This window comes from Lutra lutra, chromosome 7 (genome assembly GCF_902655055.1).
Source record: "Lutra lutra chromosome 7, mLutLut1.2, whole genome shotgun sequence".
Classification (NCBI taxonomy): Eukaryota; Metazoa; Chordata; class Mammalia; order Carnivora; family Mustelidae; genus Lutra; species Lutra lutra.
The window spans coordinates 114955266-114962559 of NC_062284.1; positions in this window are offsets into that span (position 1 = coordinate 114955266).

The following is a 7294-nucleotide window of genomic DNA, read 5'->3' on the forward strand; positions in this document are numbered from 1 at the left end:
GCAGTCTAAATATAGACCCCGGTCTGTTTTCCAGATGCGGAGGCCTCGACATTTTCCCGATGTCTATTCATCTGCCTCTTCGCTCTTGCTTTCTTTCCTTTCTCCTGCTTTCTCACCTTTTTTTCCCCCTTCCCTGAGATTCCTCCTTCTGCCTCCCAGGCTCCTCTTGTCTTTCCCACCTTCCCAGTTCAAAGGAAAATTCTAGAAGCAAGACCCAAAGCCTGGACCGCCCTCTCCCCAGCTCTCCGTCAGTACTGGTGGTGGAATAAGGATATCATCTAGGGAACAAGTAAGAAACACAGAGTCCTCCAGGACTCTCAGCGATGAGCCTCCATGAGTTCTTGCCATCCCTTCACTTTGTCCAGGAGCCACCGAATCTCCCTCCCACTCCCATCCACCTCCCACTGGCTTCTTCTCCTTGTGTCCCGGGTGCCAAAGAGTGGGGGGGTCACTCTCTCCATTTGGCAACCTCCTGTGTTATTGGAAAATACCTACTCCCTTAACCATCACTTTTTTGAGGTTATTCTTTTGCCTTTCTTCTTCAAGCCTAGGTGTCCAGAACTTTCATCCTTTTCATGGATTTTTTCTGTACCGTCTCCAAGTTGGCCATAACCCATGTAGGATGTGGAGCCGGGTCTTGCGTTCTCTGCCTCAATAAGGTCTGACTCCTGTCCGGTGAGCGTACTGGAGGAATTCACCTAACCCTTCTCAATCCCAAGCTCCTGGCTCATGAAAACCACAGCACTACAGTGAAGACACGCATCCTGACCTAACTTGAGATCCACTCCGACGGATCACATCAGTCCTTTCTGCACTGGAAGCAAATTTTGATTCAAGGACACGTTATTCCATCCTTTTCTATATGCTCGCTCACGATTAGTCAGCTTTCTTGAGTTCTAAGTTAGTGGTTCCAAAGTGAGTCTCATGCTACTGATAGAGAGTATATGAAATAGTCAGTCAGTCTGTTTGCTTATTTATTCTCAAAACGGTTATTGGACACCTTTTTAGGCCAAGCACTGGAGACTAAAAGATACAAGTAAGAAGTCACCACCAGAGACACACATTCTAGTGCACAATGTTGCAACCTATTAACATTTGGGGCAGGCAAGACTTGGTTGTGGGGGGCTGTCTTGTGCATTGCAGAATGCTTAGCAGTGCCCCTGGCCTCTCTACCCATTAGATACCAATCGTGCTCCTCTCCGAAGCTGTGACAACGAATATGTCTTCAGACATGACCAGGTGTTCCCTGGAGGCAATGTGACCCCAAGGTTGAGAACCACTGGTCTAATGGGTTAGACAAATAGATAAATGATGGTTACGGTTCAAAGAAGGCCTATAATAGAGGTGTGAATGCAGGGCTGTGCCTGGAGTTAGAAGGCATTTGAGCTGTGCTCTGAAGAATGGACACACATTTTCTGGGCAGATGCTAGAGAAAGAATACTGTAGGTGGATGGAAGAACTCATGCAAAGGTACAGGGGCACCACTGAGCAGTTCAATGTGTCTGACATGGCGGGTGCCTGGGGAGGAAAAACAAAAGATAAGGACAAACGGGGGCTGAACTCTGTTTATAAAGGGCCTTGTGTGACAGATGCTGGCACTTGGTGCTGAGGATAAGGGAAAACATGGAGATTCTTAAGCTGGGGAGCATGATAACAGATGCATAATGGGATGATGAGGGGAGAAGCTACAATGGGAACTCAGGAGGAGGTGAGGTGAGCTTGGGTTAAAGCCATGGTGACTGGGAAGGGAAGAAAGCAGATCTGAGAACTCATTCTGATACAAAAAGTGCGGGGCTCAGACGCAGTGGCTAAGGAACAAAGAGAGGGACGAGAATGGGAGGTGACCCCGATGCTCCAGAGTGGAGGGAACCCTTCGGTGTCCATCGTGGAGCTGAGGCCTCTTTCTGTCCTGGAATCACTCCCAGCACATGTGTACTGAGCCTGCCTCTCACAGGAAGATGGGGCTTTTGGGGTACATTTACACTGGGGAGTGCGGGTATCAGTCCTTGTTCCTCACCCACCTTTACACCAGGCTTGTGGGAGGCGTCCGGAGGCAAGAATCCAACCACTAGGCATTGGGTCAAGGAACGGAGCATCTAATTTTGTCACCATCAGGCTGGCAGTGAGGTGGCCCTGAGCCTCAGTTTGTCCATTTGTGACCAGAGAACACCCCCCACCTCTCCAGGATGTGGTGAGTATGAATAGCGCAGTTTCTGTGGGTGGTTCAGACCCCCGTGGGTACTTGGCACTTCGTGCCTGCAGTTGGCCAGGACCGTGAGTGGTTGTAATCAGGCCTGATGGAGAGGCCCCCTGACTCCACCGCGGCCTTGAGCGGCTGCCAACTCTCTGACCGGGTTTTGAGACTTGCCTGCAAACTCTTTTTTTCAGGGTGTCTGGTTCCTGCAAAGACGCTTCCCCAAAACTTCTCGAGCTCCAAGAAGCCCCTCTGGCTTATGAATCCCTCTGTCCTCCATGCTCCCCCAACTCAGTGGAAGACCTTGAGATAATCCTGCTTGATTTTGTGCAAACCCTCCCCTCCAGATCCCCACCCTGCTTTCCCAATGACATTAGAGGGAAAGGAAAGAGCAGGAGGCTGAGTTAGAAGCAGCCTAGACAGAAGTTAGTCCAGCTGGCCGCTCACGATTGTCTCCCGCCTGCTATGGACCCTCTCCCCAGCCTTTCTTTGGGGGCCAAGGTGGGGTGGATGGTGTCCAGAGGTAAATGGTGGGTGTGAGTGTGTGTGTGTGTGTGTGAGCTCACCGCCCCTCGCTCCCAGGAGCCCCGGCGCTGATGGTGATCTCCCTCCCCGCAGGAACAAGGGGCTGCATTGTTAGCCGGCCTGTCTCCCGGTTTCTGATCCACCCCGGGCCACTGCAGCCTGAGCAGGTTCGCAGCTGCTCAGGGATATACTTTCCAGCACATTTAGGACTTGGAACAGCCCCAGGTTTCGGGAACACATGGTGAGGGGGGAGGAAAGGGGCTCAAATAGACTCAGAAAGGGGGGTGTGGGGGGAGAGCGAGCTACTTCTTTCTTTCTTCAAGATGAATCTCCATTTTCATCATCTGATAGCAGGAACAGCATCTGAGGACAGCGGATGAATTGCAGACCTGGGCAGGTCGGGGGAGAGGGCAGGCGAGTGGGGGGAGATGGGCAGATTGATTTCATCCTGGCTGAGGCTTCCTGGTGCAGCCTGGGCCCCTCTGCCACACGGCTCCTGCCTGCTTACACTCTCCGCCCAGCCCGGGGACCTGGCAGGGAGTGAGCAGGGAAGCCAGCCCTGGGGTGAGCTTCAGGCTTCCAACACCCAGGGCCAAGGGGCAGGAGAGGAACTAGAGGCTAGGATCTGGGGGTCTGGGGGAGCACCAAATGTTCCAGAAGGCCTGGCTTCGAAAATTCCTGGTGTCTCTTCTCTCTGTCCTGGTGTCTTGTTAAGGACATAATAGGTCGTTTCCAGGCTCTGGCTCCCACTTTTTCTTGGAGGCAGGTAACCGTCTCCCAGCAGACGTGAGCCAGAGGACCGCCGCTGGCCCGCTCAGTCACTTGCATTCAGCCCCAGCCATTTCCACCTGATGTCTCTTCAGGATCTTCTGAGGGTCCAGGCACGGTCCAGGTGCTGGCTCTTAGCAAGGACCAGAACAAGGGCCCTGCCTTCTGGGAGCCCCCAGCTAATGGAGAAGCGAAACGGATTGACCCATTTATATATAGCACAAGTGAAAGGGGCTCAAGCCAATCCAGATCTGAGGCCCCACCGTTTCTCAGAGAGACCCAGGGACCGGCTCGCTTGGCTCCAGGCACCTCCTCCTGGGCCACCATCTAGCTGGGTGACCTGGGGTGGGTTTTTGTGTGTGCCTCAGTCATCTCAATCTGCCAAAGGGAAGGATGGAAGGGGCCCCTCCTACCTCCCAGGGCTGCTGGGGCCTCCAGTGAGACCGTGCCCAAACCCTTCAGCAGGGGATAGAAGCTTTGCCTGATTCAAACATTCTTTCAGCCCCTTCTCCCCATAGGGTGACTGAGGATTTGGTCCAGCACACACAGACAGTATGGGAACAGGGAGGCTCGCGCATGATGCTGGAGGTCTCTGCCTGTCCCAGGCTGGACCTCTCAGGGTGGCCCTGCACAGGGCTGGCCTCTGTGCGGGACTCCAAGCAGCTACCAGACAGAGCCCCTTTCTCCTGTGTTCGCACAAAGCTCATTCACAGGGTCCCATTCAGAGGGCTGGGTGATTGAAAGGGCGACGGCATGCTGGCAGTGTGACCTTTGGGACTGCCCCAGTGGGTGAAGAAGTCAGGCCCCGTGGCCCCCCAGCCCAGAGGGGACCAGCCGCGTGCCCTGGCTCCGCACAGACACAGCGAGGATGGTTCAGAGTGGCAGAGAGGACAGGGCCGAGTGCCTGGCCCTTGCCCCCGTGGAACCTCTCTGTTCTGTACTGCTCCCAGTCACCCCCAGAGGGGATGGTAATTACCCTCTCCTTGGGGGCAGACTCAGGAGGGGAAGGGGGCATAGGTGTCAGGAGAATAGAGGAATTTATAACTGAATTAAATAGTTTAAACTGTGTGGCTGAAAAAGGATAGAAAATCAGTTTAGTCTAGTCACCATGGTAAGAGATGGAAATTTCCGTATCTACACTGTCCACATGACAGCCACTAGCTACGGGGGGCTCACAAGCACTGAAGTGTAGCTGGTGTGACAGAGAAACGGGACTTTTCACTTCAGAACGTTCCTTAAAGCACCTGTCGATGCTAGCTGATATACCAGTAGCATACTGCTGGTCGACCAGAGAGGGGCGATGACCCCAGGCTCCCATGTTGGCTGTGACTTACCGCGAGGTAACCGTGGTGTGATGCTGGGTGGCTTGACTTCTCAGAACTCAGTTTCCCCATTTTTTTTAAAGAGTTTATTCATTTATTTTAGAAAGGGAGAGCATGCGTGCATACGAGAGAGAGTGGGACAGGCAGAGGGAGAGGGAAAGACACTGTCCCAAGCAGACTTCCTGCTGAACATGGAGCCGGACACGGGGCTTGATCTCACCACCCAAGATCATGACCTGAGCTGAAATCAAGAGTCGGATGCTTAACCGACGGAGCCACCCAGGTGCCCCGCCCCCAGATTCCCCATTTTTAAATACATGGTTGACTAACATTACTAAGTGAGCCCAATGGAAGCCAGGCTTCTGTATCCATGGCCACAAGGGCTAGGCATCCAGCTCCTAGGAGCAGACATGAGCTAGTGGCCAAGGTGCATCCCCTCACCTCCCCGCATCAGAGACCAAACTGGGGGTTTCGTGCTTCTGACTTTGACAGAAGAGGCAGACCCAGCCTTCCCCTTCCTAGGTGTGCACTTCTCCACAGAGGGAGGCCTGGGCACAGGAAAAGGTTACATCTCCATGGAAGTTACGGAGACCTATGAAGACATGGAAGGCATGCCCGGGAACCTCAGGACAGGTCTCCAAGGCTTGGGCCTTCTGCTCTGTATCCACTGGCTTCATCTTCCATGAACAAATGTCCCTGAATTCCACTGGGGACCCTAGTAGATCCAGGCTGGATGATGCTGTGGCCAGGAAAAAGTTTCCTGCCCTTGTCCTCAAACACCAGCTGCTTTCTTCCTAAGCCAGGCCCTGTGCCAAATTTTCTTCCTCCTATACCTATGTAAAATCTTACCTGCTCCATGTCCCATTCTGGTAAGAACCTGCTCATCATTCTCCCCAATGACAACTGCCTTGCCATGCTGATGTCCTTCGAAGCTCTGGCCCTGCCCTTCCCAAGAACCTGGGAGTCACTGCAGGACTCCAAGAGGAGCTACTCAGGAAAGAGGCAGGTGAGATGGGGTGGGACGAGCTCCCTGAGCACTCTCTGGAAGCTGCCTTTGCCTTTGCCTTTTGCTGTGGGATCCCCTAATCCATCCTGGAAACCCTGGGGCCACCGAGCCGTGATGTAGGGACTACCAGGACAGAGAATCAGGGGCCCCAGCCAACTGCGACAGGCCTGTCGGAGTACCCACGACAGGGTACCCATGCCAGGGGTTCATCCCGATGACAGAGGCCACTGACCTCCCCCGACTCGTGACAGTGGCAGAAGAGCTGACGAAAAAACTGAGCATCAGAGAAGTTGCCAACTTCTCCAAAACCAACTCCTTTGAGGTGAGAGAGAGGACGCGATACCCAGGCGGTCACTCCCTGCAAAATGGCTCAGCCACTCAGGAGAAGAGCAAGGGGGAAGGGGTCGCTGGGGAGGGGGAGTCTCTCCTTCACAGCCTTCCCAGGTGCCAGGAACGAGGGGCTGCTGCGGGCTGAGGCAGGTGGCCTTGCGGCCTGGACTACGGGCAGAGAAGGCAGAGCCGGTGGGGCAAACAGGGCCAAGCCAGCTGTAGAAGATGAAGCCTGAGCATCTTCTTCCCCTGTGCCCTCCGTGTAGACTTTTCCTCCGGGCCAGCCTGTTCTACTGGAAAAACAATCTCCCCTGCCTGGGGGCTTGGGGCCGGCTGGGCCACCTTCTGGTCTGTCTTCATTCAGATCCCATTTCTCTCCTCTCCCGGAGGCGGAGGCGGGGGAGGGAGTCACACTGAGGAAGGGGAGGGTGAGGCTGAAGTCTTCATCTGTCCCCTTTAAGCCAAGCAAAGAAAAATAGCCCTCTGCCAAGATCTTTCGTCTCAGCCATTTACGCTCACAGATGTTTTCTGCAATATAAACAAGAAGCAAAAGAATGTTGGGGAGAAGAGGGTGGGAGGCAGGCAGGAGGAGAAGGAAGAGTAAATGGCCAGCTTTGAAATCTGGGCCTGCAGAGGGCAGGAAATGGGACCTCAGCAGGGTCCCTCCTGCCCCGAGAGTGTGGGCAACCTCAGGTCACTGCACCGGGCCAAGCGGAGGGTCACTTCCAGGGGTGTCTTTGAAAGGAGGTTCTAGAGAGGTGGCCCAGCCTTTGAGTGGGTTGTCTCCCCAAACGGCCTTCCTCTGCCTGGGAACTGACACATGGACAGACAGCTGCTGGGGCCCTCTGGGCTCAACCTGGAGCCTTGCCCTGCTGGGGCCACACCTGCCCACCTAGCACTCCCCAAAAGCTCTGCAGCGTCCCAGGCCAGCAGAGCTGGCAGCAAGAGCGATGGGAGGCATCGGCAACCACAAGGGGATTAGGATTTGGTTGCATCAGGGGAGAAAGAATCTTGACCTGGATTGGGCTGGAGGAGCACATCCTACAGTGGGTCAGGAAATAAACCCAGGAAGTCAGATGTTGCTAAGCTCGAAATTTCATAGGATTCCTCTTGATGTCAGTAGCTCTCAAACTAAACTCAGATCCCTGT